General features: G+C 35.0%; 1 pseudogene; it reads left to right on the top strand.

Annotated features, from left to right (window-relative positions):
- Positions 1-9,874: 9,874 nt before the first annotated feature.
- LOC141494884 (acyl carrier protein, mitochondrial pseudogene) lies at positions 9,875-10,477 on the top strand (annotated as a pseudogene).
- Positions 10,478-12,168: the final 1,691 nt, after the last annotated feature.

The raw sequence follows: 12,168 nt of genomic DNA on the forward strand, positions 1-12,168 counted from the left end.
ATTCTTATCTTATTTTTTTGGGGGGGGGTAGGCTAGTCATCTCTAGATCTCCCTCAGTTTCTTCATCTGTGAAATGAAATGTTTAGATAAAATAATCTAGTCAAGGTGGTTTTTTTAGATTCTCATTATTATGAGTCTGAGTATGTAATGAGATTTAGTATAAGAGAAGGAGAGTAAATGACAAAATCAAGTTCTAACAGTTGTGTTCTTGTTTTTCTGGAACGCAGAGGTCTAATAGGAAGAGAAATGCTGTCTCAAGGCCATAAGGAAACTGCTGTAAGTAGCATATGCTATCTAATCACCAGGGTATTGTGTCATTATGTAGACATTGTCTGCCAGTGTTTGTATTTGATCAACAGATATAGAATAATATAAATTGTTTATGTTAATTCTATGGTCTAAAGTAATTAAAAAAAAGAAGAGTCCTTCCCTCTTTGGGAGTTTGTGGCAGAAGGCAGAAGGCAGAAGGCAGAAGGCAGTAGAATAACTCCATGGCATGTTCAATCATTGTAAAACACCAGATTTCCTCCTCCCTGTGTACTGGAGAGACAAGGAGCATGAATGAATTTGAATAGTCTCTGTGTACTCTGACCTTCAATGGGCCCTGATTGGCAACAAGGAGCTGATTGGAAAACTGTTTTGTTTAGTTCTCCATGGTGTCTGGGGAGTTGAACCTAGTGAATCTTGGACATGGGCAGCTAGCTCTGTGAAGACATTTTTAGGAATCTCAAGGGCAAGGACCGTAGACTGATAACTGGAAGGAACCTCGGATGTCAACTAGTCTAATCCTGTCATTTTACTATGGAATGGTCACTGACTTGTTTATGGTCAAATGGGTGGTTAGTCTGGTTGGTGTGATTAGTGTGGTTACTGTGGTTAGTGTGGTTAGTGAATCCAAATCCTCAAACTTTAAAGCCATTAACCTTCCTTCAATCATGAAACTTGGTATACTACATCTTTTCAAATATATATATATATATATATATATATATATATATATATATATATATATATATATATATTTGTGTGTGTGTGTGTGTTTGAAAATTTTTCTAGAAGCAGGCTTCCTGAATCTTCATTAAGAACTTCTACACTATCATGATTTGGGAAGCACTGGTATTTTGTGGGCTCCTATGCCTCACGGACCTTAGGCTTTAGTATGCTTTTTTGCAGGAATCAGAAACCAGGAATCATGAACTAGTGCATAGTGTGACTTTTAGTTCAATATGCACCTTTACCTTCTCATTGCCTAAAGTGCTTTGCATGCATTCAGAGAGGCTTTTAGCAAAAATTTGGTTAAAAACAATGGTAGCAATATGATTCAAATGCATTATCTAAACTGTCAGTTTAATCAATCTATATTTTTATCTGTATTAGGGAGTTATAACTCAGTTCCATTGGGCTTCCCAGTTAAGGAAATATTTTGTCATATTGAACTTTTCCCATTAAAAATTATTTTCAAATTCAAATCAAATGAGAAAGTGGATCTTCCAGACCTCTAGTGATTTTTTTAAAGCTTGGAACAAAATCTCCTCAATACTCAAGCTCTCTTTTCATGCGTTTTTTTAAAATGAAATTGCCAATGGAAGTTAAAGACAAGATAGTGCATCCTTATTCATACCTGTTGAAAAAATAAAGCAAATTAAAATGACAAATTGCAACATTCAAAGGGTTTCCTGTTCCCCAGATTTGGAACCCAATTTGTTGAGAATTTGTGATGTGTGTGCAAGTGGGAATGCTAAAAATAAGCAGTGCACCCTGCCGAGATTAAACATCAAGCTGCAGTTTCCAAATGAGTAAATGCTACTTGATGAACTCCTCTTGGGTTCTTACCCTCAATTACAAGTTAATTAGGCATAGCTTTTTAAGGAGGAGTTCAGCCCCAGAACTGGCCTTTTTGTGGCCATATGACATTCTTGGGGTAAAGGGGGAGTCTCATGCTTAATTACATAAAATATGTCCATAAAAATACAGGCTAAAATTTCTGGATAGTCCAAGTATTTCAGTTGGGGAGGTGGCATGCTGCTTAATAGCAAATTTGAATTGGAACCTAAAGACATATATATATATATATATATATATATATATATATATATATATATATATATGTATATATATATATATATATATATATATATACACACACACACACGTGTGTGTGTGTGTGTGTAAAATAAACTCATATGCTCATTCTTATAGGTAGTCAAATTCTCTTAGGATATCATTTAGCAAATTTACTACTTCAGAAGATAGACAACTTTAAATGTCTTTACTTTTCTTGGCTACAATCCTAGGGATTCAAAGTTCTAAATTCATATATGGTCCTAAAATTTCTGAGGTATTACACAAAATTCTCATTATATTAAAGAATATGGTATAAATTATCATATTATATATGCTATATATATATGAGAGAAGAGGAAGAATGCTAATATATATATATATATATATATATATATATATATAAGCATTTTCCCCAGTATTTTTCCTTTAAAACTCTCTCCCCAAAACCGTTATCAATTATTTACATCATAGTAGAATTTAACTTAACATAATAACTTTCCTGAGCAAAATTATTATCCTTTTTTTCTTTTCAGAGACATGTGTAATTACAATCTCTGTCCCATTAGCTATCTTAAGTTTACCCCCTGCCACCTGCCTCCATTACAACAGATGAAATGTCCTCCTTCATTTATGTGTAAGGTCAGCTAAGATGTATAAGTCTGGTCTCTCTAGTCAAATGTTCCTTCATTAAAATCAGAACTAAAAATAGTATGTTTGTGCCCCTCAAAAGGATCCTTAACTTTTAAAATAATTCATTAATATTTTTATTGATTTGTTTGATTGATTATTGATAAACTATTTTATATTGATCATTTATTTTATTGATTGGTTAATTGACCCTTCTAGAAATAATTTGAAAATCTTTTTGGGAAAGCTGTTTTGGGAAGATCATGGTACCATTAAAATTTAGGAAAGAAAGAAATTTTTCACTTTATTTTTATATCAACAAGAAGAGCTGATGCTTCTCTAACAATTACTTTGTTCCAGTTACTGTGCTAAGTGCTTTATAATTAATATCTCATTTGGTTCTCACAATAAACCTGAAAAGTATTTATTATTATTATCCACACTTAGAGATGTAGAAGCTATGACAAACAGAAGTTAGGTGATTGGCTCAGTCACAAAGTTCTTAGGAGTCAGAGGTTGAATTTGAAATTAGGTCATCTTGTATCCAAGTTTGACATTTTATGGGCAAATATATTCTCTCCACTAATGTAAATCTTATCTGAGCTTCTATTTAGTAGATTCCTCTAAGTTTCTGGGTCTCTCTCATGGGGATTCTGGAGCCAGCTTATGATTGAGTCAACAAAATACTCAATTGTAGCATTTATATTTCAGAAATAAGCAAAAAATACAAATCAGGGAATGATTATTATCTTATGATAGTCCAGACTAAAGAAAACAATGGACAAATGCTGATACAGCAGATTAAACTAAAATTGTGACAAATGTACATTTTTCATGTTCTCCTAGAGTTTGGCTGTAAAATTCTTACTAGCATATCTCAGGTGCTTTCAAAAAAAATTATCACGTGGTAGCCAACCTTCCAGGATTGAATTAAAGTTGATAAAAATGTTGTGTTAAAGTAATTATTGGTGTAAACAAGTCTTTAAATTAGACTTAAGAAAAAAAGAGTAGTTTCTAAACTGATGATAAGAAAAATATTTCCATATCAAGTTGAGTCCTCCCAAGGAGAACCTTCTTGAAACTGTCAACGATAAATTTTAGTATTACCTGCTCCATCTACATTGTTCCTCACTACCATTTCTTGTATTTAGATATTTCTGAGGTTTTCATATAGAAGCCAAACTTTCTCCATCAACAATAAATGTTTCTTTGAAACAAAGTAGGCAGGAGTCCAGAGAATTTAAATTGAAAAGCTTAGAAATCTTTCATAGAGGATAACTAATGCCAAGCTTACAGACAGAATTAGTAGAACACTTAAAAAGTAACTATAAAAATTGTAATTATGTTCCATTGATGAAACAATAACTTCTATTACATTGTAGTTGCATAAATAAGCAGTCACCTGGTTAAGAGACAATGTGAAATATTCCAGAATATTGTAAACTTTTTATATCAATCCCTGGACCCACCTGTAAAACATGCATAAATATTTTAAGTCTGATATAAGAATAAGAGAACAAAAAGAATTAAGCACTTTTTGGTTTTTGTTATTTTATTTCAAGTTCATACATTCCACCTAGGAAATTTCTAGGAACAAGATGTAACTGTTTTTCTAACTCCTGACCTTCAAGAGAAAAATGAGTCCCTATATTAACAGAGAATGCAATCTATTTCTGTACCTGCACTGGCCCCATGAAATAATTCTGACATTTAGGGTCCTGAAGCAACTAGTGATCACACTGTGTACTCAGCTTCATTGGAAATTACATTGAAAGGGCGGCTAAGAGCATCAACCCTGGAGACAGGAGTACCTGAGTTCAAATCTGGTCTCAGACACTTAATAATTACCTAGCTGTGTGGCCTTGGGCAAGCCACTTAACGCCATTGCGAAAAAGAAAAAGAAAAAGAATTTGCATTGAAAGCAGAATAAGGCAAATCTTGAAATACTCAGACGCTAGCAATAGTGGAGTTAGGTGTTCCTTCTTATGTGTTGGAACAACCTTTTCTGTTCCATTTGGAGTTCTTTAGGAATCCTGACATGATTGTTTCTTAGAATTCACAAGTCACTAGATTTTCTCTAAATGCTAGATTTACTGAAACCCTAGTCTTCAAAATAACTCCTCATCTTTGTCTGGCTATAATTATTATATTATATTATTATAATTTTTCTTAATTCCATACTCATCAAAAACTAACATCCTCAGATTATAGAGGATCTTAACCAAGTTGTATATCACACATTCCTCTATTCTCTGAACTGATTAAAAAAGCTTCAAGTGAATAAGAATTTCCAGTCACATGTTACAGAAATATAAGTTTAATATAGATGTATATATTTATACATATATATTTATAATTAATTCATTGTTCAGGAAGAAAATGCTATATTTCACTTAACACTTAAAGTATATATATATATATCACTGGAAGATATTCTGTAAAAGTAGTATTGCCTGCATTTCATAGATGAGGAAACTGTAGCCCACACACATGCACAAACAACATATAATTGGTATGCAAGTACATAATCTTCAATTTGGTCCCAAACTCTCTAACTCCATTTTAGTCCTTTTCCTCACTTTTGCAAAAGTTCTCTACCAAGTGGGCAAAGATCCATTTTAGGGGCTCCATGAATTTGATGGGAGACAAAAATACATTTTTCTTTTCACTATCTCCCAAATGAAAAGTAGCATCTATAAAATGAACTAGAGAAGAAAATAGCAAACCGCTTTGGTATCTTTGCAAAGAAAACTCCAAATGATTAAAAAACATTTTAAAAGATTGTCTCATCAACCATGTTTTGCAACACTATAACCAAGCACCATGGAAAAGTTGCAATATTTATGTGATGTCATTCATTCTTCTATTTATAATAATTTTTATGCAATTCATTACTGTCTAGGCAGCATGGTATAATGCAATATAATTTGACACTAGAAGGGCAATTTGAACTGTGTTTATGACAAGCTATATGATTTTGAGGAATCTCTCTGGACCTCAGTTTTCTTAGATATGAAATAAGTAACTAATCTAGAATTCCTTCCAATTATAAAATATTATTATTCAATTTATATTGATTGCAGTTGTAGAAATTAAACTCTAACTTTCATCAAGTAATAAACACAATCAAATCACATTGCATCAAGAAGACCCTAATTCCAAATCTATAGTTTGATCTGATTTGGGTTCAGAAGTCATGCCTTCACATACTCCTCTGCTTCATATTTCTCTCACTCTGGGTACTGCTTTCTCCTTTCTAGTCTTTAGTTTTCTCACCTGTAACACAGATAATAGGTTGGAATAGTTTTTATGAAGTATACAGTGAAATAAGGAAAATTTCACATAGATAAGTAAAAACTAGCCAGTGAAATGCATCTCAAGTGAATTAATCAGTGAAATGTATCTCAAGCATCTTCTCATGGAGAAAGAAGAAAAAGATTTTATAGTTAGTGATCAGGAAAATGGGTATTTTACAAATAAAGATAATTTAATGCAAAGGCATGTAAATTTAGTTTTGTGTATGAAGAAAGGAGGAAAAAAGGGAACAGCTAGGTGGTGCAGTGGATAGAGCACTGACCCTGGAGTCAGGAGGACCTGAATTCAAATTTGGCCTCAGACACTTAATAATTGCCTACTGTGTGATCTTGGGCAAATCACTTAACCCTTGCAAGAAAAGAAAATGAGAAAAAAACAAGTTTTGCAAAATAAGGAAAAAAAGGGGGGGCAGAGACTGATTTAGCTATACTATAAAGCAGAAGTTTCAAACTTGTAAATACTGTACAACAGAACTGAATTTAGCTCCAAATCGAATTAAAATATAACTCAGAAATTTTAACAAAATAAAAATAAACAACATAATAAATAGAAAACTTTACATTTTATGACTAAGTAAATATGCAGCCTGGAAGATGGTTTATGGCCCCATTTCTATTTGATTTTGACACCACTCCTATAGAGGACATTAAGAAGAATATTGTATAAACAAGGTTATTAAGGACTTTAAAAATGAAAGAAATTTTTTCTTCAGAGAAATATGGAGCTATTGGAGATGATTGCATTGGGGAGTGACATGTTGAGACATGATTTAAAGAAAAAATAACTTTTAGTAGCTATATGGAAGATAAACTAAAATGAGGAAAGACATGAGGCAGAAAGACCATTTAAGAAACATATGATCATTGTATAAGACAGAGGATTGCATATAAGAGATGTTGTAAAGAGAGAGACAGTAAAGATTTGACAACTGACTAAATATATGGAGTGGGGGAGAAGAAGGAATTGAGGATGTCACCAAACTTTTAAGTATAATTGAAAGGAATCACATGAAACACTAATTTTAAGAGAAGAGCAATCCATGTATTACAAATGCATGAATTTTTATAATAAGATTCCTCTAAAACAATGATTCCTTCCCAAATAGCAGCACTCTTTTTTTTAGATTTTTTTTTTTTGCAGGTTAAGTGGCTTGCCCAAGGCCACACAGCTAGGTAATGATTAAGTGTCTGAGACCAGATTTGAACCCAGGTACTCCTGACTCCAAGGATGGTGTTTTATGCACTGCGCCACCTAGCCACCCCAATAGTAGCACTCTTAAAACTGATCTCTGAGTAATTTGCATTTCTCTTCTATGTTTATAGTGATTAATATGCATTACATTCATCTATGTTGAAGTCAGATAAGGAGAGACACCATATTGTTTTTATCTTTCTTTCTCCCCCCAGCACTTCACAGATCCTTGCCATTATGACATATTCTTTGGGAATTATTTGCTGGTATTGGATTTGTAAAATAAATTAAATATGTAGCAATTAATTTTGAAAATTGATTGAAATATAAAGAGGCATGAGGCATAATGAGCAGAGAACTGGAATTGGAATGAAAAGACTTGGGTTTGAACTGAAGCTTTGAGATGTTTTATCTGTTTCAATGACTATGGACAACTCACTTAACTGATTTAAGTCTCATTTTCCTCTGTGGACAAACAGCAATATGTGTAGTTCACAGGGTTTTTATAAAGAAAAGACCTATGATCCGTGAAGTATTTCATAGTGCAAGATATTGTTTTGATATACCATCTGGGAAGGGGAGAGAAGGAAAGAAACAAACTTTTATGTAGCATATGTCAGATAATGCACTAAATGATTTAAAAACACAACAAACTTGGACAGTAGGTGCTATTATTATACTCATTTTACAATTAAGAAAATGATTTGCTCAGAGTTATACATCTACTCAATGTCTGAGGCAAAATTTTAAGTTAGATCACCCTGACTCTTGGCTTCAAGTTCTAACCACTATACCCAATCAACTAAACAAAATAACCCCAAAGCTAATATGATATTGGACTGCATTGAAGTCAATTGCTTCTAAGAATAAGGAAACAATAATCACATTGCACTCTGTTCTCCTTAAAACTCAGCTGAAGTGTTGAATTCTGTTCTATGAGTATGGTTTAAAAAAGAATATTGAGAAACTGACAAGTGTTGACAGGAAGGAAACTAGAATGTTGGAGGATCTTGATTTTTTGTCATAGCAGGATCCATGGAAGGAACTGAAGATTCTTAGCTTGGAGAAATGGGAACTCATTTGGGACATAACTGACTTCATATATTTGAAGGATTGCCATATGGAAGAGGGATTAGGATCTTCATTGACTCAAGTTGAATGCAAATAGAAATTGTTTTTGTTTTGGCCAGAAAGTTTGAGGGTCTTCCCTTGGTAGATTTTTTTTTTACCAGATTAACATGGCCATTCTTTACCTCATTTCTTTCTTACCTAGAATTAATCAGTCAAAGTGAAATCAGTTAAAAGACCCTTGCTGAAAAAGACCAAGGTCTCCCACTGCATCCAGGGCTAACTCCAGTGATCCTGATGTCTCAGCACAGCTCTTACTTAAAGCCAACTAATTTGTATGTCATGGTGTCATCTTCTTGATGTCATGCTCCTCTTCTAGATAGAAGGGCAAAAGACAACAACAACAACAAAGCAATAAACTACCACAACGTCTTACCTAATCAAAGAAGACCCCATCCCTGATCAAGTCTTTAAGCCAATTTCCCAGACCTACCCTGATCCATGGTTGTTTGGCTGGTTCTTGTCCTTTGTTATTGAACAAGACCAAAAAAGACATCACTATGTTTGAGACGAATTATAATGTATCTGACTGTGGCTGACCAGACCAGTATGAGTTCATATTGCTCTGCCTCAGGTTGGGCACAAATAGCCCATGTGAATACCTGGAGTGGGTACCCTAAACTTAAGTATGTCATGTTTACTTTAAGCTGCTTCAATTCTCTCTTCCTCATAGAGTGCAACCCCCTCACTGATGAGGGCACATCATACTGAATGGTCCTGTGCCAGTGACTCCCATGCTGTACATTCAGTTCTAAAGCTCTTCAAAGAGACCTTCAAGTTGTCTTGGTATCACTTCTTCTGACCTCGTTGTGAGCACTTGCTCTGAGTTCCTCATAAAATAATATTTTTGGCAGGTACTCATCCAGAATTTTAACAACATGTCCTACTTATGTCTATATTTTCTGTAGTAATTCTGGCATGCTAGGCAGTTTAACTTGAGAAAGTATCTCAGTGTCTGGTATCTTCTCCTACCAAGTGATCTTCAGAAATCTTCCTAAGACAATTTAAATGGAAGTAATTCAGACATGGTGCTGGGCGATGTCCAGGTTTCACAGACATATAGCAATGAGGTCGGCACAACAGCTCTGTAGACCTTCAGTTTGATAATCAGACTAATGCCTCTTCTCTCCCACACTTACTTTCACAACCTCCCAAATACTGAGCTACCTCCGACAATGTAAGTGTCAACCTCATTGTCAGTGTGTACCTCCTTGGAAAGGACCCTGCCAAGGAAAGTGAACTTATCCACAGTACTCAAAACTTCTCCATTTGCTGTAATCAATGGTTCCACATATGGATGGTGTGGTGCTGGATGATGGAGCATCTGGGTTTTCTTGGTGTTCATTGTTAAACCAAAATTAGCACAAGCAGCAGAGAATCAATCCCTACTTTGGTGCATCTCAAGTTGAGACTGCATTGAGTTTATAATGGCTTGTAAGCCTTTACAAGTTGAAAAATTTGCCTTCAATGTAGTATCTGAACTTGAGGCCATGTTCACCCTCAGTGAAGGTGTTTAATAATATGGTTGAAAATATCATGCTAAGTAGCCATGGCAGCCCGTATCCTCTCTGCCTGTGTCTGCCTCCTGCCCTCGGCCTCGGTGCCGCCCTCCCACCCCCGGGGCCTGTGCTCACCTGGCTTCTGCTGCTGGGGTCGGCCCCGTGTGTGGTGGCAGGGTGGAGGGGGTGGGCGGTAGCAGAGGGCCTGGCCCCCACGCACATGCAGGTTTCAGGAATATCCCTACAGCTGAGCTGTCAATATAGTGACATGTCCCCTCTGATACTGGAGAGCATTAAGGACCGTGTCCTCTATGTCTTGAAGCTATATGATAAGATTGACCCAGAAAAGCTTTCAGTATCTTCCCATTTCATGAAAGACCTGGGCTTGGATAGTTTTGACCAAGTAGAAATTATAATGGCCATGGAAGATGAATTTGGGTTTGAAATTCCTGACATAGATGCTGAAAAGTTAATGTGTCCACAAGAGATTGTAGATTACATTGCAGATAAGAAAGATGTGTACCAATAAAGTAATTTTTTTTAAAATCAAAGAACTCAAATGATCCCAGCCAGTGTCTGAATGTGAGAACACATTAAGAGACCGTTGCTGCTTTTGTTGGACTATTTCTGTTGGAATCATATATTTAAGTTGTCTAAATATATGTTGACCTTTACAAATAAACATATAAAATCAAAAAAAAAATATCATGCTAAAAAGTATCAGTGCTGAAAAGGACACATCCTTGTTTCACTCCATTGGTGACTGGGAAATCTTGAGAACATTGTCCACTATACAGAACCTGGGCAAACATGCCATCATAAAGTTGATGTACAATACTGATGAACTTCTCCAGACAGTCACATTATGACATAATTTTCCATAAACCCTCATGATTAACTATCAAATATCTTGGTCATTTCTATAAATGTTGTATATAGACCTCTCTTCTATTCCTGGAATTTTTCCTGGAGTGGTTGGGCAGCAAACACCATAATTATTGTTCCCCAACCCTTTCTGAAGCCTCACTGGCTCTCAGGGAGGTGACCATCTTCTAAGTGAGAAGGACTCTGTTAGGAATCTTACCAGCAATGACTAAAAGAGAAAAAGCCCTGTGATTGTCACAGGACAATTGATTCCCTTTACCTTTATAGAGATGAATAGTGGAGGCATCCTTAAATTCTTGGGGAATAATCTTTTCATGCCATTTAACCTGATTCAGAGAGTAAAACAGGATCCAGATGTCCTACCCATGAAATTCAAAAGGGGTGGTAAATATTTAAATTAGGAAATTGTGCAACTCAAAGGTAGCCTCTGACAAAATTATGGTGGTCTTTTTTTTTTTAGGTTTTTGCAAGGCAATGGGGTTAAGTGGCTTGCCCAAGACCACACATCTAGGTAATTATTAAGCATCTGAAGCAGGATTTGAACTCAGGTACTCCTGACTTCACAGCCAGTGTGCCATCCACTGTGTCACCTAGCCACTCCGGTGGTCTTCTTTCTTGCAAGGCCTAAAGAACATTATATCTGAGGTTCTGACTGCAACTCATTTTGTTTACCTTCCATGTTTATATTTAAATGTGCCACTGTTGTCCCAATTTGAAAGGATATTCATTAAAGTCTTTGTTTAAGGGCGAGAGCTGTCTAATGTCCTTCCCTTGTCACCACTTTATTTCCTATACATATGTTTCTCAAATTAAATCAAGAAAACATTCCTTTTTTGAAATAAATTACACAAGACAGAGGATACTTGCTTTGCATTTCTGCCTGGTATAATTCTATACAAGTTCCTTTAAGTGAAAAATCAAGTATAATAGATTGACCATATCTTACATTATATTTATCTTATCCCCCTACTCTTCACTATTCTGTCAGTGCTTTGAGGGTAGGGATGATTTCTTCTTGTCTTATCTTTCTCAAAGGCCCACACAGTTCTGCACAAAATACATATTATTAAATGGATGAGATGGCTCCGGTTAGTACTGTGGTTAAGGTGAGAAAGTTCTTAATAATGTCTTAAGGATTCATATCATGTAAAAAAAAGATAATGAATGATGATGATGATGATGATACCAAAAAAGAGGTTAAAAAGAGATGAATTGGTCCTTTGTGTACAATGATATTTGTAGCAGCTCTTTTTGTGGTGGCAACAAACTGGAAAATAAGGAAAAGTTCATCAATTGATGAATAGCCACATGAGCTGCAGCATATGAATGAGACAGAATACTGTTGTGCTGTAAGAAATAAAGAAATAGATTATGTCAAAAAGACAAGGAAAGACACATATGAACTGATGCAAAATGATGGTGACTAGAACAATTTATACCATAAAATCAAGATTATTAA

The sequence above is a fragment of the Macrotis lagotis genome, chromosome 8 (assembly GCF_037893015.1).
Source record: "Macrotis lagotis isolate mMagLag1 chromosome 8, bilby.v1.9.chrom.fasta, whole genome shotgun sequence".
Classification (NCBI taxonomy): domain Eukaryota; kingdom Metazoa; phylum Chordata; class Mammalia; order Peramelemorphia; family Peramelidae; genus Macrotis; species Macrotis lagotis.